Here is a 27,061-nt window from a genome sequence, read left to right as displayed (position 1 = left end):
ACTCGCCGCAGAATACCCAGCCTCTGACCTGCTCTTGTAGCCACAGTATTTATATGGCTGGTCCAGTTAAGTTTCTGGTCAATGGTGGCCCCCAGGATGTTGATGGTGGGGGATTTGCTGTTGAACGTCAAGGGGAGGTGGTTAGTCTCTCTCTTGTTGGAGATGGTCATTGCCTGGCACTTGTCTGGCGCGAATGTTACTTGCCACTTATCAGCCCAAGACTGGATGTTGTCCAGGTCTTGCTGCATGCGGGCTCGGACTGCTTCATTATTTGAGGGGTTGCAAATGGAACACACACTGTGCAATCATCAGTGAACATCCCCATTTCTGACCTTATGATGGAGAGGTCATTGATGAAGCAGCTGAAGATGGTTGGGCCTGGGACACTGCCCTGAGGAACTCCTGCAGCAATGTCGTGGGGCTGAGATGATTGGCCTCCAACAACCACTACCATCTTCCTTTGTGCTAGGTATGACTCCAGCCACTGGAGAGTTTTCCCCCTGATTCCCATTGACTTCAATTTTACTGGGGCACCTTGCTGCCACACTCGGTCAAATGCTGCCTTGATGTCAAGGGCAGTCACTCTCACCTCACCTCTGGAATTCAGCTCTTTTGTCCATGTTTGGACCAAGGCTGTAATGAGGTCTGGAGCCGAGTGGTCCTTGCGGAACCCAAACTGAACATCGGTGAGCAGGTTATTGGTGAGTAAGTGCCGCTTGATAGCACTGTCGACGACACCTTCCATCACTTTGCTGATGATTGAGAGTAGATTGATGGGGCGGATTGGATTTGTCCTGCTTTTTATGGACAGGACATACCCGTGGGTAGATGCCAATGTTGTATTGGAACAGCTTGGCTAGAGGCGCAGCTAGTTCTGGTGATGGAACACTTGCATTATACGTTACCTGAATGTTCATGTGATAGAAATGTCTTGTGTTCATTGTAGGCAGGGACCCTGTGAGGATACTGCTGAAAAAAATCTGTAAATGTTTCATGAAGTGAGAGTTTGTAAAAACAAAATGCACTGGGACAGTGACTTTCAAACTGGGGTCCACAGAATTATAAGTACTAGATCTGTGTCGGTCTATGAAACTAACTCAATACAGTGTCCATCACCTAAGAGTTCAGCTTGTCTGTTACACACTTATAAGTCACTTTGTACCCCACCTGTATGGTGTTTGGTTACAATGGAGGAGCTGAGTGGTGGTGGAGTGAAAGATGAGGCAATGAGGGGGGAAGTGACTCAGACCGTATTTTAAATGCACTAATCAAGATTGTATTGAGGAGTGAAGAAGAGGTGTTAATAACCAGAAGGGTTCAACATCATGATTAATTTCAAGGAGTATTTGAAGACTTCTCCATAGCTCCCAGAGGCTACTGTGCTCGGCAATGCTTTCCCATAGCTCAAGTTTGTGGAACAGCCTTTAGCTTCTCAGGACAAGCGTGTCCAGCAGCACATCAATATCTTCTTTTCAAGATCTTCCTGTGGTATACTTTGAACTTCAGATGAAATACAAAAAGTGCAAAAATAAAATGGTCATCAAATGTCTGAAGTTTTGAAAGTTCTGAAAGGAAATATTGCACTTTTGGTATCTTCATCATTATGCAAGTTCCACTTTAATAAACTTTCTTTACGGTCATGGAGATAATCCTGTTGAATTTATCATGAGTCAGAGATACACAAATTAGAGGTGCTGATTTTATTAATGTTAAACAGTTAATGACTATAAAATATTGCTGCAGTTTTACTTTACACTCCATTAGATCAATCACAGGAGAAATAAAAATATCATAACTAGAAGATGTCAGGTCGTAGGTCACAAATCGTGATGGATCATGTCCCTTCTTAAATTGTAGGATTAGGGGTCTATAGGAGTGTGTCACTAGTTGCATGATTCTCTCACAAAGAAAAGTCTGAAAACCCCTCTGTACAGTATGTCATTTCTTACTGCTGACTAGGAATAAACAAATTTTTATTGCTTCATTTTATGTTGCTCAATAAAGTAATTATTTACAACACTTGCATCATTGATCAAAATTTACTGAATCAGGTAGCTTAACATAATATGGCAAACTTTATGTTATGTCATAGCCTTCAGCTTCGAGGTAGGTCAAGTATAACAAACCCACGATACATCGTTACTGAGAATTCAGAATACTGAGAGAAAAGTCCACATTTACCTGCTTACCTAACGCAGAATGAGATGACTCTGTTTTATCATGTTAATTTTTCTATCATAGGGCACAAATAAATGAAAGATGAAATGCTACAACAGGAACAAAGAGATATTCTACAGTTTATATATTTCTCTAATTTTATTTTAGAATATTCAGTACTTTGATTTATAGATTATTTTTTCAGATAATCTGGACATTAATAGCAATATGCTTAGCTTTAAACTTGCAAAGAGGATATTATTTTTTTCAATTGCAATTGACCTATAACAAAAGCAAATTTATTAGAATACCCTTCTGTAGGTTTACAATTTCAGTTGACAGTTTGAAAGTGAGCTCCAACCATAGGCAAGGATTATTCAAAAATGACTTTAATGTGGCATATGAACGTATTAAAACAGACGTTGGGTAATATCAAACAATTTCTGTTATCTTCTAGCAAGCATGTAGATGATGTAGAAAAGATTTGCATAACTCTGTAATTGATCTTAATCAATTTTTCTACAGGCATAAACAACACAATCAGCCCAGTTTATTATTTTGCAAAATGTGGGTACTATGTGGGAAGTGACTATTGCCAAGAATACAATTATGTTCCAAATGTAATTTTCTGTCTTTAGTATTGAATATCTGAAGGAAGACCTATTCTCTGCTGCAAAAAAGCAGAAGTGCTTCTCTGCTGGACTTTATGAGGGTAAATGCTAAATAGGAGTCAGTGTTAAAGACTGTGGGGGTTAAATTGGTTAACCACCGAAATCGCAATGAGCGATTAACCCTCACCCAGTCAACCTGTCGCAGGTAGCTTGAGACATTCATGCTGTCTCTCTGACAGCCGGCCAAAATCTCTTAAAGGTAGCTGGTACCTGTTATTTGTTAAAAATAAAGTCTGCTGTCTGCACGGAGTCTGAACGGAAATCAGACATCGCACACGTAAAACACAGATGCAGGTCGCGTCCCTATGTTTACAAACTGATGAGTTATGTTAAAACATTGAATAAAGGTTGTGCACTACTAAATCCCACATCCTCCATTCTGTATGCCAGACCTCACCAATCTGCCAATCGAAGTTTGTACCAGGTCTGCGAGAGTGCGTGCACCAAGGTTCTCTGATGATGCACTAGAGGCCTTGGTGCAAGAGATGGACAGAAGGAGGGACATCCTATATCCTCAGGGGTGGGGCGGCAAGAGGCCCTCCAGACATATGCCCAAAAGGCAATGGGTGGCAGCAGGGGATGCAGTCAATGCCAGGCGCATAGCACCACCAATATGGATGCAGTGCAGAAAGAAGTTCAATGCTTTGACATGGGTGGTCAAGGTGAGGTCAACTGTCAAGTGACATCTCCTATCAACTGTATCATTAGCCGTATCCGCTGCTCCACACACTACACTCCTCATCACCCACATACCAACAAACTCTTTCCATCAGTATGCAACTCTTCCAATCAGATGATTCCTCTCACCCTCACACATTACCACTGTTGCAAGCCGCACACCCACAACTCACAGGTCACACACACTGGCAGCTATTCAACCATAACAGGCACATCACACAGACACATGTCCCGCTTTCTTGCAGGAGAAGGTGGCGCATAACAGGAGGAATCAAGTGGCAGTGGTATTTAGTCCCTCGAGCCTGTTCCGCCATTCAATGAGATCATGGTTGACTTGTGACCTAACTCCATATACCCGCCTTAACCCCATATCCCTTAATACCCTTGGTTCACAGAAATCTATCAATCTCAGATTTAACATTCACAAGTGAACTAGCATCAACTGCCGTTTGCAGATGAGCGTTCCAAACTTCTCCCACCCTTTGCGTGTAGAAGTGTTTCCTAACTTCACTCCTGCACATCCTGGCTCTAAATGTTAGGCTATGTCCTCTCATCCTAGTATTCAAGTATAGGAGACCTCCAAAAACAGATACAAATGCATCAGCAGCCGGAAGCAATAATCCAGCAACTAACCTGTAAATCCTGTATGGTCCCTTTAAATAGAGCTGGTGGTGGGTTCTCCATGCACTTTAAGGCATGTTCAGATAGTCGTGGTTAAGACAGTGCGTTGAGTTGAGCATTAAGTCCCAAAATGGTGTCTATCACTTTAAATCTGCGATGCAAACTGATTGTACACATTTTCTCCTTATTTTGCATGCTGTCTGTGTTCATTATTTGCGCATGCGCTAATACCTATATCAAGATGGCATCCGGCGTATGTCCAGCGTGCATGCGCATCCAAGACGCCATCTTGGATGTTCAGGAGGCCACGCAGCGCTGAAACAATGGATGCTAGACGGCCCAATTTAGCACCCAGTATATGCCCATTGAAAGATTCCCTAGGATAGATACGACTAGAATCCCAGGGTATGACAGAAGTACTAAATGATTACTTCACTTCAGTCTTTACTCATAAAGATGATGCTCAACTATCAGCAATAGGTTGCACTTTTAACAGCAGAATTGTAAATATTAAAATAGTCAGGGATACTGTCTCAGAATAAAGAATCTCACAACAGAATGGGCTGCTGGCCCAGATGACACTCACCTGAGGGTCCTTAAAGAGATGGGACATGTGCTTAGCTAGCCCCTTGCCCTGTATCTTTAACAGCTCTCTAGAGTCAGTGACTGTTCCCTCAGATTGGACAGATGCTAAGGTAGTTCCACGTTTAAAAAGGAGACAAGGCAGAACAAGGAAACTGTAGACCCATTAGTTTGACTTCAGTAATAGGTAAGATGCTCAAAGGAATCATAAGAGATTACATAGAATTACACAAAATTACATGGAATTATACAGGACAGAAACAGGCCATTCGACCCAACAGGTCTATGCTCGAATTTATGCTCCACACGAGCCTCCTCTCACCTTACTTCATCTCACCCTGTCAACATATCCTTCTATTCCTTTCTCCCTCATGTACTTATCTAGCTTCCCCTAAAATGCATTTCTGCTATTTGCCTCAAGTACTCCGTGGTAGCGAGTTCCACATTCTCACCACATAGATGCTATCTATGATCATCTAGACAGAGAAGAAATCATCAGGGACACTCAACACGGCTTCTGGAGAAAAAGATCATGCCTACTAGTTTGATCAATTTTTTTGAAGAAGTCACTAGGTTCGTGGATGACGGTGACCCAGTTGACATTGTCTACCTGCACTTCCAGAAAGTCTTTAATAAGGTATCTCACAGTAGGTTAGGATCTGCTTGGAGACCGGTTGCCAGTGGTGTCACAGGAATTGGTATTGGTGACATTGCTGTTTACTATCTTTATTAATGACCTGGATGTATGCGTTGGGGGAATGATCTGCAAGTTTAAGGATGATGCCAAAATATGTGCAAGTGTTGGCAAATGGTATTTAAGTTAGACGAGTGCAGTCTTACGCATGTGCGCAGGACTAGCGCTAAATATGCATACTCCTTAGAGGGAACAGAACTGAAGCCAATGGTGAAAGAAAAAGACCTGGATGTCATAGGTCATAACACTTTAAAGGCTCATGAACAATGCAGTGAAGCAATATCTGGAGAAAATAGGGGACTGGTCTGCATCACAGGACTATTCAATATGAAATTAAATATACCATTATGTCCATCTTTGGTTGGGCATTTAGAATACTGTGTCCAGTTCTGGTTCCCTCACATTGTGGGCGATATGGAGGCTTTGCAAAAGATTCAGAGGAGGGCCACAAGAATGATTTCCAGCTTAAAACACCTTAGCTACCCAGATAGGTTTAAAAAACTGGGTCTATACACTTTAGGAAAACGCAGACTCAGGGGCTATTTGATTGCGGTCTATAAAATAATGAAGGGACTATATTGTGTCCATGCTGACAAATTATTTAAATTAGATAGGTTGTAGAGGGCATGGGGTCATGCTTATAAACCATGCAAGGATATAACTAGATTAAATGCTAGACAGTTCTTCTTTTCCCAGAGAATAGTAGACTTATAGAACAAATTGCCAGCTCATGCGGTGAGTGCTGATTCACTGTATACCTTCAAAGAAGAGCTGGACCAGTTCCTGGCTGGGGCGTAGATCATGTCATACAAGAAGTAGGTACCAAGTAGCATAAATTATGGTAAATATGGTCTCCTGAACTAGTTTGGATCTCCTTGGGTTTAGGGGAGGGGGGAGGTCAAAGAGGAATTTTCCAGATTTTTTTCCCCCTAATTGACCATGGGATTTTATCTGATTTTTCATCTCTCCCAGGATATTACATGGTCCCAGGTGGGTAGGGAGTGTCGTAATCGTGAAGCATAAGACATCACAATGGTATGGGACAGGCTAGGTGGACCAGCTGGTCTTTTCTAGTCTGGCAGTTTCCTATGTTCGGATAATTTATGTAAACAAGCCAAAAGTGTGAGGAGAAGGTATATTATACATGGATACTATCTTTTTGCTAATATTTGTGGTCTCCAAGGGGAGTGCATATTAAACACAGAGGCAATATTGCAACTGAAAATGGAAAAGTCCCGAAATTCCAGCTTTTGTATTAATCAGGTTAATGAATGGGAAGAATCAAAAGTACAACTTCAGTTTTCAGAGAACAGGCACATAAAACGTTAAATCAATCAGGCTGTGCAGCATAACAATTTTACAAAAGTTGGCACTTTGCCAAACACAAATGTTTTTATCTGCCCTACTCCTCTATGGTATGCGGTTGCTCTGGCCACATACCCTATAGTCCAGACACAGGTTATAGAACACAGAAGCAAAAACGTTTTTGTTGGCATTTCTTCTACCCTCTAAGATCAAATTGCTCATTTGTAGAAGTGCAATTTGTTAATTACTGGAGGATAATGCAGCAAATTATGAGGTAGAAATTGGTATGCGTTGTGCCGGTTTTTATTAGGCATAAAACGGGTGCAATGCTGACAAATTTAACAGTGAGATTGGACATCATAACAGTAAACGCACCCAATCTGCACCTGTGTTTGGGCCATTGATAAATTCGTCGAGCCCATTTGTCAGGCGTCAAGGACAGCGCCTAAAACAGGCGGTAGGCCCTTTGCTTATGTTAATTAAGATCCTAACACCTGTTGAAGGACCTCCTTCTGGGACTAACCTTTGGGCCATTGCCGGTGAGACAAGCAGCCCAACATTCAGCATCTGCAATGCACAAGCTTCCAATGGAGGCGAGATAGGTGCTGGAGGTTCACGCGTAAAATATTAATAAGGCGCAAGGCCCAATGGGCAATATCAAACTGACTGTCCATTATACACCCCACCTGATTTTCTTTTTATTGACTTCATACATAATGAGCGGCTGATCCAATATCACTCATTTTAGTTAAAGTTAAAATTACCTCTATAGAGCTGATGCCACAAGGGGTTTGAAATACCAGAATATCCAGTGTTAGTATATTAAATTGATCTGTCCCTAATAATTACCTAAATTGGTGATTTTAGTTCACCGCCAGTTATCATTTACCATTTGTTAAATCTATATCAGAATGTGCAGACAGTAATACCACTAAAAGAACCCTCAATGCCTAGATTGCAATATTCTCCTTGGTAGTAATTAGGAAGTAAAAGTGCCAACACTTTTTGAATCTCTGTCTCTGTATGTACATCTGCTTTGTAAAGACTTTCCTATTATGGATTTGGCTTGAAAAGCGTAACGCAGTGTTGGAAATGCAACATATGCTTTGCTTTTTTTAGTCATTTACTCTCAGCAAAAATAAATCTCTAAATCAGCACAAGCTGTTACAGCAGTAGAGTTGAGCACCCTTGATAATCATGGGTAATGGTATGACCTAGTTTGGTGCTAAGCTACAGAGTCCAAAATGCCCCGGGATGGTCCCCCAGCCTATCATGAGTGAGCTGATCTCAACTTGCCAGGGTGCCCCAGACTAAGGTCAAGATTCCTACTCCTAATCACTATTCACTATCTGGTTATGTGCGTGTGTGTGTGAGTGTGTGTGTGTGTGTGTGTAAACTCTGAGTGAGAACAGAATCAGGTTCAGCCATAGTGTCTCCCATAGTCAAATAGCCTGGCAACTACACACATTCCCACAAGGGGGAAAGGAAGGGCATCCAAAGCTAGAGCTCCCTGGATGACTAAAGATATAGAGAGTAAAATGAAACAGAAAAAGGAGGCTTATGATAAATGTCGGGTTCATAATTCAGCAGAGAATCAAGCTGAGTACAAAAGTACAGGGGAGAACTTAAGGAGGGAATAAGAGGGGCAAAGAGTGTGTATGAGAATAGATTAGTGGATAACATAAAAGGGAACCCAAAAGTCTTTTATAAACATATAAATAGTAAAACGGTAGTCAAAGGAAGGGTGGGCCGATTAGGGACCAAAAAGGAGATCTTTTTGTGGAGGCAGAGGGCACGGCTGAGATATTAAATGAATACTTTGCATCTGCCTTCACTAAAGAAGAGGATGCTGCCAATATCACAGTAACGGAGGAGGTAGTAGCGGTATTGGATAGGATAAAAATAGATAAAGAGGAGGTACTATAAAGAGGATACACTGCAGCAACTTGCCAAGGCTTCTTCAACAGCACCTCCCAAACCCATGACCTCTACCGCCTAAAAGGACAAGGGCAGCAGGCACATGGGAACACCACCTGCACGTTCCCCTCCAAGTCACACACCATCCTGACTTGGAAACATAACGCTGTTCCTTCATCATCGCTGGGTCAAACTCCTGGAACTCCCTACCTAACAACAGTGTGGGAGAACCTTCACCACAAGGACTGCAGCAGTTCAAGAAGGCAGCTCACCACCACCTTCTCAAGGGCAACTAGGGATGGGCAATAAATGTTGGCCTTGCTAGCGGCGCCCACATCCCATGAACGATTAAAAAAAAATCTAAAAAGGTTGGCAGCGTTCAAAGTAGATAAGTCTCCTGGTCCGGGTGGGATGCATCCTAGGTTACTGAGGGAAGTAAGGGTGGAAACCAAGGAGGCTCTGACCACATTCTTCCAATTCTCATTTGATATGGGATGGTGCCGGAGGACTGGAGGATTGTAAATGTTACATCCCTGTTCAAAAAAGGGGAGAGGGACAAACCCGACAATTACAGGCCAGTCAACCTAACGTCGGTGGTGGGGAAACTTTTAGAGACATTAATCTGGGACAAAATGAATTGGCACTTGGAAAAATATGGGTTAATAAATGAAAGCCAGCATGGATTTGTTAAAGGAAAATCGTGTTTGACTAACTTGATTGAGTTCTTTGATGAAGTAACAGAGAGGGTTGATGAGGGTAGTGCGGTTGATGTGTGTATGGACTTTCAAAAGACGTTTGATAAAGTACCACATAATAGACTTGTTAGCAAAATTGAAGCCCATGGGATTAAAGGGGCAGTTGCTGCGTGGATACAAAATTGGCTATGGAACAGAAAGCAGAGAGTAGTGGTGAATGGTTGTTTTTCAGACTGGAGGGAAGTGTGCAGCGGTGTTCCCCAGGTGTCGGTGTTGGGACCACTGCCCTTTTTGATATGTATTAATGACGAGGACTTGGGTGTACAGGGCACAATTTCAAAGTTTGTAGATGACACGAAACTCGGAAATGTAGTAAACAGTGAGAAGGATAGTAACAGACTTCAGGAGGACATAGACAGACTGGTGAAATGGGCAGACACACGGCAGATGAAATTTAATGCAGAGAAGTGTAAAGTGATACATTTTGGTAGGAAGAATGAGGAGAACAGCAGTATAAACTAAATGGTACAATTTTAAAGAGGGTGCAGGAACAGAGAGACCTGGGGGTGACAAGTTGAGAAGGCTGTTAAAAAAGCATATGGGATCCTTGGTTTTACAAATAGAGGCATAGAATACAAAAGCGCTTCCCCCCGACACCAACGTTCATTTGTCCTTTCTGACCAACAAATCATTCCCAAATATTTCAAAGAAGATGCAACCAATTTATATTCCTCCTCCACATATGTAATAATCACTTTTCTGGGGCCAGGAGGAGCATGACTGTACCCCCTAGCCCCTAAAAAATCTTCAGGCTTGTGGCTGGCCACAACGTGACCCTCCCCCAGATCGCCTCGCCCCAAATCCCCCCGCCCCCCAGAGCCTGACTTCTGGCTTAGCTCAACGTAGGAGCCGCCGGATATCCCACCCTCCACCGCCCCCACCACCAACCCCCCACCCCAAAGGCAAGCTGACTGTGTGCACTTGCTGAACGTTGGTTGCTCATCAAAAATATTTAGATGAGACCTAAACATGAAAGTAGTTTGGGTCTCTCGTGGAGCCATGGGGTTGACAGCACGATCACTCACTGCTCACCCGATATGTGGTCCAGTTGAAAATTGCCTCCATTAACCCATCTCTTCCATCTATGGATGCTGATTGAACTCATGAGTGTTTCCAGCATTTTCTGTTTTTGTTTCGCAGTGCTTCACAAGTTGGCTTCCATCTCTGTACCAAGAAGGAAGCGTAATTATGATATAAAATATTTTGAAAGAAGTGTATCAGTACAAGCAGCAGTGGTGTGCACACATTAAAGCCGTTGTTATACTGTTTTAGTTTGGATTCCTGAAGATTGGTGTTTTCAATCCAAGTCCCGGTATTTACACTGTTAAATTCAGCATGCTAGAAAACTGCATCTATGAGTCTGTCACCAGCGTAAGAGAGCAAATTTACTAATGTAAACACTGGGAGCTGGTTCACAGATGCTGGCCTTCCAAGCTCTGAGCTAAAGCAGCAGCAGTATTAAAATACCTTCAAACTTTTCCCTTTGCTCCAATAACTTCTCCAGTTAGGATCACCAGCTTTTGATAAGACTAAACCCAGACAGAAGGACGGGGTAAGGATGGGATCATGACTTGATGTTGCTTGTGAACATTCTGGTTTTCATTTTGGATATGTTTGGACATCTCACTCAATTCTGATCCCAGACCAGACCAAGTGGTAATATGATGCCACTTTCTACAGCTGAGTGGCAGCAAAACCATTTCACAATGGGGTAAATTTTCATCTTCACCATCCCGAAGGTAACCGATGTCAAGGGAATGAAAATCGGGCGGGTTCTACAACAAGTGAGCGATCCACTCGGCTAGATTGCTGCCCAGGCGGTGAAGATGAAAATTTATCCCCATGTGCACAGAGGGCAATAGAAGTGCTTTAGGTGGCAATGGCCGTGTCTACTTGCTGATTTTGGCTCTGCTGTCAGTTTCAGTTCACACTGCAGGCAAATGTGTTCCTGCTGTTGAAAACATGGTGGGAAGCCAGCAGTTTTTTTGCTTTTACAGTACAGGTTCACTACTGACTTCAGCTGTTGATGGGAAACTCGTAATATGAAATAAGAGTAGCTTTGGTCTAAAGAAGCAATAAGTCTATTAGTATCCCAAAGTATAAGGGAACTGAATTAACACATGCAGCTAAAACGGCATGATCACTGAAGAATTTTAGATGAATGACTGTATCTCTGTTGTTACTAATGCAGCCCTCTCACACTATTGTGCTCAGTAACCCTTTTCTGTTAATTTCACAATGAAAATGTCTTCAGCATTTATTACTAAACAAAAAATATATACTTTATAAAGCAATTAGAAGAAAAAAGGTGTTAAAATTAATAATAGCTATTTGTAACCTTTTTAAAAGCTATTGATTGGGAAATCAATGGATGAATCATTGTGATCTGCATATAGATTTATCTATATTAATCCTTCGAGCATCAGGCGAGTTTACTCATTCAAACACTATGGGGGGAATATTAACGCCCAAGAACAGATGGGTTGAGGGCGGGTGGATCGTGAAAATCATTGATTTTTGGAGGGTGACCGTGCCCCATATCCAATGTGCCCACTTCCAGGTTTAATGGAGCGCCTACACAGGCTCAGGTTGAGCCAGCAGGTGGTCGCAGACATCTGCAGCCTCCTTGAAGACGAATTGCTCCCCACTGGGCCTGATGGCCACGCATTGCTTGTCGCAGTAAAAGTCACTACTGCCCTCAATTTCTTTGACTCTGGCTCCTTCCAGTGGCACCACCAGAGACATCTCCAGGGTATGTCAGTCTTTTGCGCATAAATGTATAAGGCAGGTGATAGATTTTTTTTATTATTCGTTCATGGGATGTGTTCGTCGCTGGCGAGGCCGGCATTTATTCCCATCCCTAATTGCCCTTGAGAAGGTGGTGGTGAGCCACCTTCTTGAACCGCTGCAGTCCGTGTTTGCCAGGGTGGCACTTGTTTGCCACTTGGTGAAATACAATTTCTTCAACTTACGCTTCCTATCACTTCTACATGGTGCAGCCCCTGTAGCTTCAACAGAGGTAGAGACTGGATGCTCAGATCCCTGCTCTGATTCCTGAGATGCTTTAGGCCTATGACCTCTGTGATTTGGAGCCCCTGAGGGCCCCGCCAAAGACTACTCCACCTGCACCTGTGAAGTGGCAGACACGGCCGTCGGGAGAGGAGGCAGCATGTCAGGTACTGGTTGAGAGGTGGGGGGGCAATGGGTGAGACGTGGGAGAGCTTTGTGTGGCGTTCCCACTTCCATGTATCCTTTCACCATCATCCCACCCTCTGGGCTAGCGCCACATCACTCCTGCCACTCTGCTGGAGAGCAGCTTGGTGCACATCAGTGACGCATTGTAAGGCCACAGATAAGGTATCTATCATGCTGTTTAAGGCGGCAGACATGCTAGCTTCCAAAGTCATCCCAGCCCTGGTCATGGTCTGCATAGACTCATTTGACAGCCGTGCTTGAAACCCCATGGAGATGGCCACTCTCTCCATGGCAGAGGTTCTCACAATTACCTGCGATGTCAATCCACTCATGTTGTAGTTGGACTTCTTCATCCTCTTCGCTATTGTGGAGAGTGTGCGTGGCACGTTTTTCAGTACCTCGCAAAGTAGCAGCTGTACCTCAATCATTCTCATTCTCATCGATGGCCCCTGGGATTCAGCATCTATGTCCAGCTGAGCAGAGCTTGGAGAAGAGAGCGCCCTCAGAAGCGGACTCTCCACAACTGCCCCAGCCACTGGTGTCTGCTCGTGTTCACTTGTGAGTTGTGAACCACCAGGTGAAAATCCAATCAACTGTCTAACAGGATCCGCCGAAGTGCGAATATCTGCGCCGGTGCGTGGATATATGTCCTGTGACGGTGCACCCTCAGAAGGAATGAGATCCTCTGAGGAATTGTTGTCATGAATCTCCGCAGATTGTTCTTGTAAGCATGAAGGCCCTGGAAGACAAAACAAAGCAATATGAATTAGTGATGGCAAAGTAACAATCTTGCCAATTACCATACTCAGTCTTACATAAGAACATAAGAAATAGGAGCAGGAGTAGGCCAATCGGCCCCTCGAGCCTGCTCCGCCATTCAATAAGATCATGGCTGATCTGATCCTAACCTCAAATCTAAAGAACACAAGAAGTAGGAGCAGGACCCGGCCACTCAGCCCCTGGGCCCGCTCCGCCACCCACAGGGTCTTGACCGATCCGAATTCAGCTTCATGTCCAATTTCCTGCCCGCTCCCCGTAACCCCTAATTCCCTTTACTTCTAGGAAACTGTCTATTTCTGTTTTAAATTTATTTAATGATGTCTTCTCATAGTTCCGTCAGTCATTGATAAAATAAAGTCATCATGTGCATGAAAGGTGTTTACATTGTGTCACCAGGCACCTGCGAGTTCCCAGTCTCTCCATCTCCGATTGAGAGGGATGCGGATGTGCCACCAACCTCAATGGTGTCCTCTGCATCTATGAGCTGCACTATTTGTGGAGGGCCATCTCCAGTCCTCTCCCTCTCCCTTGCGTTTTGCACTCTCTCCTCCTACAAGGGGCAAAACAACAGAACTGCGAGTGACTGATGGTCACGTATTCCCCCGATAGATGCAGTGCATTGGGTGAGGGTGACTATCGGACAGATGTAACAAATTGCATCCGGATTGGGGTGAGTGGCAGTGGTGGATGGATACATGGAGAGGTAAGAAGTGCATATAAAGTGAAGGATGGGTGCTGCTGAAACTTAAGTGGGTGTAAGGAGTGATGCGATGGAGTAGGCTTGACAAGACAGAGTAAGATGGGGGGGGGGTAATGTACACCACTGGATGTAGGTGAATCAGCAACTGTACTCACTTTTCCTGACTTGGTTAGGTCATTAAAGTGCTTCCTGCACTGCATCCAAGGCCAGGACACCATGCTCCTGCTGCTCACCTCCTCAGCCACCTCTAGCCATGCCTTCTTGGTAGTAGAACCAGGTTTCTTCCTCCCATTGCTGGGGTAAATTATTTCTGTCCTGGTCCTCACTGCACCCAACAGTACTTCAAGGGAAGCATCTGTGAATCTGGGTGGCTGACCTTGCTCTCTCTGAATCCATGGCTTCACTGCCTCCTTTCTCCTCCAAAATCCATTTTTGCATGCGACCTATAAATAGCAGACTTCAGATCATGTCCTGCAGGTGCGCAGCATGCCTGCTGCGCAGCTTGGAGCCGCGAAACCCGGGAGAAGAAATTTATTGCTTCAATTAAGTCATGATCCCAGATTGGGACCCGCTCACTTCACTTCCGGATTTCATGTCCGATAAACATCCCCCCCCACTCTCTTCCCAGCTCCATGTTAAAATCCAAGCCTTTGTTTTATACGTCTGTGGTATGACCAGATCAAGTTTCAGATTTTGGGTTTTTCATCTGACCTTTAAGACTGCTTTGCAGTCATTTTCTAAAAAAAATGAGTAGCAGCAGAGAGGCATAAAATAAAGATAAATGAAAGCTTAATGTTGAAATAATGGTGGAAATTAGTTTTAAAAAAAGAGTAAAAGAAAGTTAAAACAGGTAAATGCACACAATAGCATTAAGTCTCCAAGTGTGGCCAAATGCTGGGACTAAAGGATCAGTGAATTAACTCTAGCAATAATAAGGTAGAAAGAATATAGGGAGGAAAAAAAGAACAGGAAGGGAAAAAGAACAAAGTGCTTAATTTTTTTATTTTTATGTAGGTTTTGTTGTATTTGATTCAGTATTACAGTTCACGAGCTGCAAACAAAATAAAATTAGTTGGCCTGGGAAGGCAGACATTTCCCTGAATGTGTTGGCAGTCTAAAGCTTAAATCAGTCGCTTTGGATACATTTATAGTAAGTGGTGTCTATCATGGATAATTGAGTTGGCATTATGAACCAGTTAGTGTGATCAAACCAGGAGTTCCCGAGGGTGATCGCACTAAGGGGCTTCTAATATGCAGAGAAAAGAACTTATTTGTGTTCTAATGATGAAAGCTCTGCAATAAATCAGTTTATCCTCGCTTATTAGGGATTGACTGCTAACACACTCTGAGGTCTTTGTTATAAGTCTGTGGATCATCGATGGGTGGCTAATGAAGTTGCCTACAAGACAAATAGATGCTAGGTTGCATTTGACTAGTTGGTACAATGCAGGGTAAATAAAATAAAAATGTAAATAACAAAAATGTGTTGATAAAATAAATTGTTTTTATTTAGTAAGATAAATATCATGATGCAAGGAAAAAAATCTGTGTCTTGAATTAAACTTGCTATTGGATGGAATTATCCAGCTGCTTTTTAAATGAAGCTGTCTGTGCTGTGAAAGCCAGAAGAAAATATTGTTTTGGCTCTATTCAGCTTTGGGATATATTTGAATGACAATTTTACTGCTAAAATAGTACAGCTTTAAAGCAAGTTGACTATGTTGTTTATGGGAGCACTAATTAGTAAATGGACACATATGGTGCAATTCATTTAACTAATAGCTGCCTTTGAGGTTTAAGAAATTGCCATTCTCTCCTTCTTTCAGTACCCCACCTGGGATCCTGAATGGGTTGAGATACAGAGTAATTATTGGTAATCATCTCACATCATCAGTAACCGATTGTAAGGCTGTAATTAAATAATAAATGCTTCTGTGGCTCGTGCCCTTTATGTGGCAGTGCCCTGGAGACCAACTCTGCATAACAAAATAGCTGACTCCTAGCCAGTTCCCTCCAGCAGTACTGTCTTGCAGTCAGTCTGTTGTGCTGCCCAATTCTCCTGCTTTAAAGTATAAAGCAAAATGATTGTGTAACATAGGGCCCGATATTAGGAGGGAGGCGGGTTGCCAGCGGGGGGTCGACTGGGCGCGTGGGTAATGCGCCCAGTAAAATCGGTGGGCTCCCCCCGCGATCGTAAGTAAATTGAAGCCACTTACCTTGGCTTCCGGGTTTCGCGCTGGAAAGCTGCGCAGCGGGCGGACTGCGCACCTGCATCATAGGCTGCCAGCTGGAGGAGCCCTATTTAAAGGGGCAGTCCTCCACTGACTGATGCTACAGAAAGGAGTCAAAATTACAGCATGGAGCAGCCCAGGGGGAAGGCTGCTCCCAGGTTTAATGATGCCTCACTCCAGGTCCTACTGGATGGGATGAGGAGGAGGGGGAGGACAGAGATCTTCTCTCCGGTGGACGGGAGGAAGTGGCCTACCTCTTCGACCATGAAGACCTGACTTGAGGTGGCAGAGATCACCAGCACCACCAACATATCACGCACCTGCATACAGTGCAGGAGGCGCCCCAATGACCTAAGCATGTCAGCCGGAGTGAGTACTCTTACTCATTCCCCTACACTCTGTCTGCCACATCACCGCCCCCATCCCACAACTCCTTCTGCACTGCCAACACTACTCTATCACATCACTCCTCACACCCACTCAATGCTCATCCTCATCTTACCTGCACTTACTCACCTCGCCAGTACTCATCCCACCACTACCACTCAACCCAATCCTCATACAATCTCATGGCTCTGTCTCATACTCACCCTCTCATGCATCTCTTTCATGGTCAGCCTCACCCCATCTGCCACTACCTATGCGGCAGCCACAGGGCATGCATCATGTATGTGTAGTAGGAAGCGTAAGGCAAACGTGTTGTGAGCATGAAGGGGACGCACAAGGGTATTTGAGGGTTTGTCATGGTTTTTACTTATATTTGATTTCTGATCAACTCACATTACATATTATATTGTCACCACTACTGCCACGTCTTGGCCATTCTTGACTGGCTTGTGCAGTAATGCCCTTTCATGAGGTTCTCCATGAACACCCTTGATGCCACCCGGTGGGTCACCCTTCTGTGGGTACATGTGTAGTTGCACGACTACTTTGTGCAGGTGCCCTGTTGTGCAGCACTGTGTTGTGTAGTTCCACGTGGTGGAGGTGGACGGCATGCCTGGTGAAGCTGGTGATGTTGGTCGTCCTCCAGTGGAGTGATGAATGCAGCAATGGAAACCCCCCCCCCCACAATCCTGATGGTGTGAGTGTGAGGGGGTAGTCCAAAATCTGAATCCTCCTAAAATCTCCAACTAATGAGGTCTGTAAATGACGTCAAGTACCCAGATAATGATCATAAGTGGGATCCCGCCGGCTTTGATTGCCGGTGGGAGTCCCGCATGCGGGGGCTGCGCACGCACCGATTTGAATGATTGGGGAACCCGGAAGTGGGCGGGTTGGAGCTGGGCTCCGGACCCACTCCGGCAATCCCCAATTTTAGGAGCCCCCCGACACAAACGCACCCGCTCGGCCATCCGAAAATTGACCCCATAGTATTGTTTGATGATATAAATCCTTTCTAGATACTATATGGATTTATGTACAACCAGAGCTAAAAGGCCATGATCTTCCTGAAATAATGTGTGTCAAACCTATTTTCAGCTCCACAGACGTTATCTGCCCTCCAGTACTTTGTCCAAGTGACTATTTTTCAGGTGTAAGCATCAACAGGCAGGAGGAATCATTGGACAACCCAATCCTTTTCCTTACTAGTCCAGGGACCCTGAAGCCAACTGCAGTTACACTACCCACACGGTCTTTGTAGCTGAGGTCAGCTGACACTACCGGTTAGAGATGAGCAGACTGACATCAGCTGAGATAATCCATTCTGTTTGTTCTGAATTGATTCAAGCGTGTTAAGCCATATTCAGAACCTAACAACTTACTATTTACGTACAGAAGTACGTGGTAATGGTCTGATTATATTATGTTGAAAGCTGGTCATAAAAAATCTAGGGGCTGATAATGTGACGTTCAGCACCTATAGTTCTGCTGCACATCAGGCGCTGCAGTCTGAAGCATGCTTAGTGCCTGGTACGCACTGTGCTTAATAATTACCTCTAGAAATGCCTGTGGCACTGCTAGCCTATGTACCAGTTATGTGCTAGATCCATTAAGTCCCTTACTCAAATGCAAATGAGGATATAGCCCCATAATGCATTTTAAAAAATTAATTCATGGGAGTGTGGGCATCACTGGAGAGGCCGGCATTTATTGCCCATCCCTAATTGCCCTTGAGAAGGTTCTCCCACAGTGCTGTTAGGTAGGGAGTTCCAGGATTTTGACCCAGTGACGATGAAGGAACAGCGACATATTTCCAAGTCAGGATGGTGTGTGACTTGGAGGGAAACGCGTAGGTGGTGGAGTTCGCAGCGCTTGCTGCCCTTGTCCTTCTAGGTGGTACAGTTCGTGGGTTTGGGAGGTGCTGTCAAAGAAGCCTGAAGCATTGAGAATGCCTGAACAGCAATGCATACCCCCAGCACCCATATAACATAGACACTACATGAGAAGCACAGTCACCATGTCAGGTCCTTTCTCTTAAAGTCGACTCATTCCTTTTTTATTTGTCACAAATCACTGCTCTGTTTCCTTCCACGCATTTCAATGCTGTGTTTTCAAAACTGAACTTACTCAGAGCCTCTTAAAGCCACATGTACCTGTTTCCTCAAGAAACTGTCATTGTGTGTTGCCTATATTGGATCTATGGGTATTTCTTTCCCATCAGTACATTGCTCTGCAACTACATGCTCTACAAGCAGTGATGCAATGGCTGCCTTGGCCTATACATAATCAGACACATCTGTAGTCATTTGAGTGGGATGACTAGGTGTTACAAATGTGGTATTGCCTAGAGATATAGATCTATAATTTGATAGAGAAGTACAAAATCATGAACGGTTTTGATAGAGTAAATAAGGAGGAACTGTTTCCAATGGCAGAAGGGTCAGTAACTAGAGGACACAGATTTAAGGTGATCAGCAAAAGAGCCAGAGGCAACATGAGGAAACATTTTTTTATGCAGCGAGTTGTAATGATCTGTAATGCACTGCCTGAAAGGGTGGTGGAAACAGATTCAATAGTAATTTTCAAAAGGGAATTGGATAAATACTTGAAGGGAAAAAAATTACAGTGGTATGGGGAAATAGCAGGGGAATGGGACTAATTGAATAGCTCTTTCAAAGAGCCGGCACAGGCATGATGGGCCAAATAGACTCTTCCTGTGCTGTACCTACTATAATACTATGATAATCCATGCCAGCTCCACTACTGTTGGGCACTGCCTCAGCATCTCCTGAGTTCCAAGTAGGAGCAGACTTCTGAGCAGCGATGAAGTTGTTGAAGCCCTGTGTTGTGACTGTTTCAATCTGATTCTTCAAAAATAAAGGATGATGCTAACCATGAGTTTGGGGAAGAACTCAGACCTCCTACACTCCCTCTATTGTCTCCAGGCCAAGAACTCCCTTCTTCTCATGAGAAGTCAAAGATTGTGTATTAGGTGTATCCCTGCTCCCATCAATCTGCAAACATTGGCACTTGTTATATGCAACCTTCTCCCACAAGCAGATAGAAAAGGGACATATATCATGATAAGGAATATTCCGTGCGTCACCCAAGTGCAAGGCCAGCAGCCACCTTATGTCAGTATGTGAACATGCAGCATGGAGAGGATACCTTGGGTGCAATTTTAATATGGCGGCAGGCACTCAGCAGGGGCGGGGGGGACGGGGGGTGAATAGTCACATCGGAAACCCAAATTTTTTTTTCGTGTGTCCACTTGAGCGATTACAACTAAATTGAAAGCCCTTAATGTAACTTCGGGTTTCACATCTCCAAGCTGCTCAGCTGGCATACTGCACACCCGAATGACGTGCTATGAACTGGAGTATTTAAAGGGACGTTGCAACCATCGCAACCATGGATTTTGAGGGAAGCCAGAAAGAGAGTTGAAACCCACTGCCCTCTCAGTCTGGCTGATATCGTCACAAGAGAAGTTGGTGTAGTCGGATGCCCTAGCAAACAAGCCATCCGTGATCTGTCGTATACACTTATGTGCAGAGGCCCTGGAGACCCTGGAGAAAAGGCATTCAATAAGGTGCCACACAAGAAATTGTTACACAAAATTAGGACCCATGGGTAATATAGTAGCATGGATTGAGGATTGGTAAACGGACAGAAACCAAAGAGTAATGAATAAACAAGCCATTTTCGTGATGGCAGGTTGTGGCTAGTGGAGTGTCGCAAGGATAAGTTCTTGGGCTTCAGCTGTTTACAATCTATATCAATGACTTAGATGAGAGGACCAAGTGTAATGTATCCACATTTGCTGATGATACAAAGCTAGGTGGGAAAGTAAGATGTGAGGAGGATGCAAAGAGGCTGCAAAGTGATATAGGCAGGTTAAGTGAGTGGGCGAGGTGGCAGATGGAGTATAATGTGGGGAAATGTGAGGTTACCCACTTTGGTAGGAAGAATAGAAAAGCAGAATTTTTTAAAAGGTGAGAGACTAAGAAATGTTGCTGTCACAGGGATTTGGGTGTCCTTGTACACAAATCACAGAAAGTTAACATGCTGGTACTGCAAACAATTAATTAGGAAGGCAAATGGTATGTTGGCCTTTATTGCAAGTGGGTTGGAGTATAAGAGTAAGGAGGTCTTGCTGCAATTATATAGGGCTCTGGTGCGAACACACCTAGAGCACTGTATACAGTTTTGGTCTCCTTACCGAAGGAAGGATATACTTGCATTAGAGGGGGTGCAACGAAAGTTCACTAGATTTATTTCTGGGTTGTCCTGTGAGGAAAGATTGAGTAGATTGGGCCTATATTCTCTGGAGTTTAGAAGAATGAGAGGTAATCTCAGTGAAACGTACAAAATTCTTAGAGGGCTTGAGAGGGTAGATGCTGAGAGGCTGTTTCCCCTATCTAGACAGTCTAGAACCAGGGGTCATAGTCTCAAGCTAGGGGGTCGGCCATTTAGGACCGAGATGAATAAAAATTTCTCCACTCAGAGAGTTGTGAATCATTGAAATTGTCTACCCCAGAGGGCTGTGGATGCTCAGTCATTGAGTATATCACTGGATATTTGGACACTAAGGGAATCAAGGGATATCAGGATAGGGCAGGAAAGTGGAGTTGAGGTCAAAGATCAGCCATGAGCTTATTGAATGGTGGTGCAGGCTTGAGGGGCCGTATAAGAACATAAGAACATAAGAAATAGGAGCAGGAGTAGGCCATACAGCCCCATACGGGCAATGCGTGGCCACCAGGCCCAGCCGGGAACAGCTCTGCATAAAGGAGCGTGCAGATGTCTGCGACCACCTGGCAACTCAATCTGAGCCTGCGTCGGTACTGCTCCTCAGAGAGGTCCAGGAAGCTCTGCCTCCGTCTGTACACCCTCTCACGTGGGTAGTGCTTCCTGCGACCTCAGCCCCTCCATTGGTCTGCTTTTTTGCAGATCCTTGAGGCGCACCTCTGTCTTGTGCACCTGCAACTCTCAGAACTGCACGCCATGCCTGCCGCGGATGGTGATGTGCCTCCTCCTCAAATATACTGTTGAATAAATCCATTGCGCCTCTCATCCTGATATCAATTTGACGGGGTCCAAAATATAGCTAAATATGTCTGAACCCAAGAATTCTGTGTGCGAACAAAGAAATCTCAGACTAAACACAAAGAACTCCCAGCCATAGGCTTGTCTGAGAGAACTGAGTGCCCTGCTGCAAAAACTCACCTTTTACTCACATGTTTCAATCACTGGTTTAAAGGTCCAAATGAGGGTTGGCTGCAACTCGCCTCCGTTTCAATGGGGTGTTTCAGAGGCCATGGGAGACACGTTCAGGAGAAGTTAAAATGATTTGTGTAACTCAATACACAAAGTTAATCAGATTAAGTGCTTTAAAGACCTAAATTGGCCCTTTAAATATCAGCCCTACTTCCGGGTGTCAGAAGGGTGCATGCATCCAAACACGTCCCAGACGGCGGCATATTGGAGGCAGGATGTGGTCCTGGGCAGTGAATATTTTCACTGCCCATCCGCCCCCATCCCTCCAGTTCTTGGGGGTTAAAATTTACCCCTTTGTGTTGGTAGTGTGCTTGGTGTTTGCTACTTGCAACATTCCATAGACCACATGTTGTAGCAGCAATATAGGGTGCCATACTGTATCATGTGTATGCCTGTGTATTTAGAAAGTACACCAAGTTACTAGAGTGCTTTCATTCTCCCCGTGTGGTGTTCTACCAAGCTTGAAATGTTATTAATATGATTTTGATGTCAATAGAGAAATAAAGCAAAATGTTAGGACATTTATTTTAGTAACCTTCCTGAGGCCAGCAAATTCTTCCTTGTCTGCTCTTAGGTTCGCTGCATGTGAGGCAGGTGTTACCATTTCAACCAGCTCCACCCAGGTTAGTCCAGCAAACTAAACTAAACTTCAGTGTCAGTTCTGTCCAGGAAGTACAATGGAAATCTTATTATGACTGTGCTGTATTTTGGAGGTCAGATTGGACCCAAAATTCATTGAAGTTCATTGAACTGCTGAAATGTAATATCTTTTTTGGTTTATTGGCTGGTGCAAATAAACCCTACCTCAAGGCTTGGTTTTACAAGGGTGCTGATTTGGAAATATGCTAGTAAAAGCTGCCAATATTTTCATGACTAAATACCCACTAATCCAACCATTGCCTCCCCCATACCACTCAAAGCTCCCATCTGCCATCCATCCTGGCCACTGTTGCATTTTAGACAAAAAAGTTCACCTGATTCTGAGCCTAGATTGCAGGAGTGGAGTTCAGTAAAATCACTAAACAAGACCATTAACTCAGGGCCCTGAAGAGTAATTCAACCTCACAATTTAATCAGATGTGAACACTGGCATGTGTGCGTGATGAAGTAATATTTCCTTCCGTTGATTTTTTATTTATTTTGTTTCAGTGCTTGGAATGCAGCTGAAATGCTCTATTCTATAATAGTGTTTTTGGAGCACACCCATCTCTTAATATAAAAAAGAAATTTGCTTAGCAGTCCCCCTCAGGCTCCTCAAGATAATAAATTATTATTTTTCAAAAAGACATAATCATGGTGCAACCTGGTTTTTAACCCTTTACATACTGTGGCAGAAATAAATAAGTCAATAATACATTACATTACAGACAAAAATGTTTCATTATTGCCACACTAAAATCATTATGCTAACAAGTATCTGCTACCTCCAACCCCTGAGTAAATTTATCAGTTCCTAGGTTTTGCTTTGACTCTCCCCTGCTTTGAGTTTAAGTAGCAGCCTTACAGTGAGATTTTGTCAAAGGATTTTTAGGTTTTTTTTATTCGTTCATGGGATGTGGGCATCGCTGGCGAGGCCGGCATTTATTGCCCATCCCTAATTGCCCTTGAGAAGGTGGTGGTCAGCCGCCTTCTTGAACCGCTGCAGTCCGTGTGGTGAAGGTTTTCCCACAGTGCTGTTAGGAAGGGAGTTCCGGGATTTTGACCCAGCGACGATGAAGGAACGGCGATATATTTCCAAGTCGGGATGGTGTGTGACTTGGAGGGGAACGTGCAGATGGTGCTGTTCCCAAGTGCCTGCTGCTCTTGTCCTTCTAGGTGGTAGAGGTCGCGGGTTTGGGAGGTGCTGTCGAAGAAGCCTTGGCGAGTTGCTGCAGTGCATCCTGTGGATGGTACACACTGCAGCCACAGTACACCGGTGGTGAAGGGAGTGAATGTTTAGAGTGGTGGATGGGGTGCCAATCAAGCGGGCTGCTTTGTCCTGGATGGTGTCGAGCTTCTTGAGTGTTATTGGAGCTGCACTCATCCAGGCAAGTGGAGAGTATTCCATCACACTCCTGACTTGTGCCTTGTAGGTGGTGGAAAGGCTCTGGGGAGTCAGGAGGTGAGTCACTCGCCGCAGAATACCCAGCCTCTGACCTGCTCTTGTAGCCACAGTATTTATATGGCTGGTCCAGTTAAGTTTCTGGTCAATGGTGACCCCCAGGATGTTGATGGTGGGGGATTCGGCGATGGTAATGCCGTTGAATGTCAAGGGGAGGTGGTTAGAATATCTCTAGTTGGAGATGGTCATTGCCTGGCACTTGTCTGGCGCGAATGTTACTTGCCACTTATCAGCCCAGGCCTGGATGTTGTCCAGGTTTTGATGCATGCGGGCACGGACTGCTTCATTGTTTGAGGGGTTGCGAATGGAACTGAACACTGTGAAATCATCAGTGAACATCCCCATTTCTGACCTTATGATGGAGGGAAGGTCATTGATGAAGCAGCTGAAGATGGTTGGGCCTAGGACACTGCCCTGAGGAACTCCTGCAGCAAAGTCCTGGGGCTGAGATGATTGGCCTCCAACAACCACTAACATCTTCCTTTGTGCTAGGTACTGGAGAGTTTTCCCCCTGATTCCCATTGACTTCAATTGTACTAGGGCTCCTTGGTGCCACACTCGGTCAAATGATGCCTTGATGTCCAAGTTTGTTTCCAATCTAGCAGGACCTCGCTAGAGTTCATTGGCTTTTTCAAGTAGACCATGAACACCTCATAAATATCAACCCTTCTCTCTTTTAGTACTCTAGGACAACATCATCTCAAATTGATTTGTGGGTTGGTCCGCTCCCCTCCCCTCCCCTCCCCCATTAGTAGTTTTCTTCTTTTGTCTCTCCTTTTTTATTGTACACGCCTTCATCATCTTCAGAGTCAACTGCTCCATTGCTCTCCTTGCTGACCTCCCTTCCTCTACCCTCCATAAACACCAACTTGGCCAAAACTCAGTTCACCCACCATGGGTGACAATGCCTTCAGCCGCCTGGGTCCTAGGGGGTCATTTTAACCTAACCCACCCAGCGCAGTGGGAAACTGACTGTGTCGGATCTCTGTCTCCAACCTCCCAACTGATTATCAACCCACGTCACAAGGGTTACCTCCAATTCCATGTAATTTTATTTTTGCTAAAAAATCTCTTGTGCGGAACCTTATTTAAATATCCCGGATGCTCCTCCAGCACAGGTTCACCCCCTGGCAATGCTTAGCAAGTGCAAGTAGAGGAGGAATGTACACTGCTGCAGCAGAGGTCTGCAGCAACCACAATGGCTGCTGTGGTCACAGCCTTCTGTCTGGTGTCCAAAAACACGCCAGGGGATCTTTTATGTCCACCTGAGCAGACATGCTGGGTCTCAGTTTAATATCTCATCCAGAGGGTGGCACCTCCAACAATTCAGCATGCCCTTTGTATTGCGCCGAACCCACAACTTTCAGATTCAGAGGTGAGAGTGCTACCAACTAATCCTTTTTACCACACTAATCCTTTGTAAACACACTAATCCTTTTTTATCATACTAATCCTTTTGCTGGCTAAATCTTTTTAAATTCAGCATAAAGAAAACATAATTTATGTTCAAAATAACATGGTATGCTAAAAAATTAATCATTGTTCTTTTTCTTTTGACTATTTTGTGTGCATGTTGTTGTTTGCTACTAATCAATGATCTGGGCACAAGCACTGAGGGTGCAAACAGATGTCCTTCTATCTGAGAAGTGGGCTGTTAAAACTCAGCATTGTCAGTAATAGAGGAAATATAAATGGCATTTCTATTTTCTAACAAGTGATAAATTAATTTAGAGCCAAATATTGTGTAACTAACAAAAAACAATAAACTGGAATTGCTGGAAATCTGAAACAAAAGCAGAAAATGCTGGAAACAGTTAGTTCTGATCAATCGATACCTGAAACATTCACTCATCTGTTCTCTCCACAGATGCTGACTGACCTGCTGAGTGTTTTTTGGTTTTGTATCATGTAACAAAACTCATTTAACATCATTGCAAAAATAATACAATCATTCCCCATGCCTGCAAGATGTAATTCAGATTTAAGCTTTTTTTAAAACTCAATCCTAATTTTATATCAATAAAACTAATTTTCATCTTTGGTTGGATGAATTTTTTTTGATTGGATGTACTTTCTATTTTGGGGAGAACTGCTCAGGTTGTTATGTGAAGTGATGCCCTAAACCGTTTTTTTTTAATTACATTTACAATGTATAGCAACCAGTCGTTCCTCCTTTTGCATTGAATATGCTCCATTAAAAATGGATGCAAAATACTTTTGCCATGCTGCTTTATTTCGATTGTTAGTTTAATTTGCATTTCAAAATATGTCAAGATAAAGGAAGAGTAGTTTCATAATGTCACATCTACAGCAGATCAGTATCAAATTAAATTTCCCTATTGTATCTGTTGTACTAAGGACACAATGGGATTAGTAACACTGTACCTCAAAATGGATTTGCTTATTTTAATGGCAGTCTTTTCGATCTTAATTATACAGCACTGAATAGATTAATTGTGAAGCTTTCTGCCTTACACCAAGGGGTGATTTATTTAATTTATCTCAATAAATAAAGTGAGGGGGACTTTCGTAGCTGAAATGACCTATAATTTGCCACTAAAAATGCTTCAAACCCCTGATAAAGGCCATTCATTAGGCAGAGTTGAATTAGAAACAGCTTCCTGAAAGAGCCCTTTGTCTAATTGCTTACCATCACAAATAACACGAGGCAAAAGGGTTTAGGCAATATTATCAAACACTGTGAAATTGTAATATTGTTCTTGTGCAAACCCTACAGTAATCAAGCAATTAAACTTTAACTGTCTAATTAACTCTTCACAACTGCCAACTTGCATGAGAAAAATTATATTAACCTGGAGGACATGTAAATTTAGAAGCTGTCTATATTTTAATTAGGTAATACATTAATGAACCTATGACAGGTGTTTGGACCCCATCACCGCAGTATAATTTTTTTTGCGATTCAATTCTTATTCAAGTTATTTAGTCCCTTCCATTACTTTTTTATCCAAATCTTCCTATGCAAAGCCTCAGCTGTAGCTGGGATGGCAAT

At 43.7% G+C, this 27,061-nt stretch overlaps 1 protein-coding gene across 6 annotated transcripts in view; it reads right to left on the bottom strand.

Annotated features, from left to right (window-relative positions):
- LOC137340303 (G-protein coupled receptor 26-like) overlaps positions 1–27,061 on the bottom strand; it is a 420,507-nt gene that overhangs the window by 318,282 nt on the left and 75,164 nt on the right. The window contains exon 5 of one of the 6 annotated variants that reach the window (XR_010966763.1): positions 10,425–10,544. The exons of the other annotated variants lie outside the window; for them this stretch is intronic. The gene's annotated coding sequence lies outside the window, so the exon portion shown is untranslated. Of the gene's footprint in view, positions 1–10,424; positions 10,545–27,061 lie in introns of those variants that run through there. 6 annotated transcript variants of the gene reach the window in all.

This window comes from Heptranchias perlo, chromosome 21, assembly GCF_035084215.1.
Source record: "Heptranchias perlo isolate sHepPer1 chromosome 21, sHepPer1.hap1, whole genome shotgun sequence".
Lineage (NCBI taxonomy): Eukaryota > Metazoa > Chordata > Chondrichthyes > Hexanchiformes > Hexanchidae > Heptranchias > Heptranchias perlo.
Note: the sequence above shows the minus strand (reverse complement) of the source record. Positions and strands in the feature narration are given on the sequence as shown.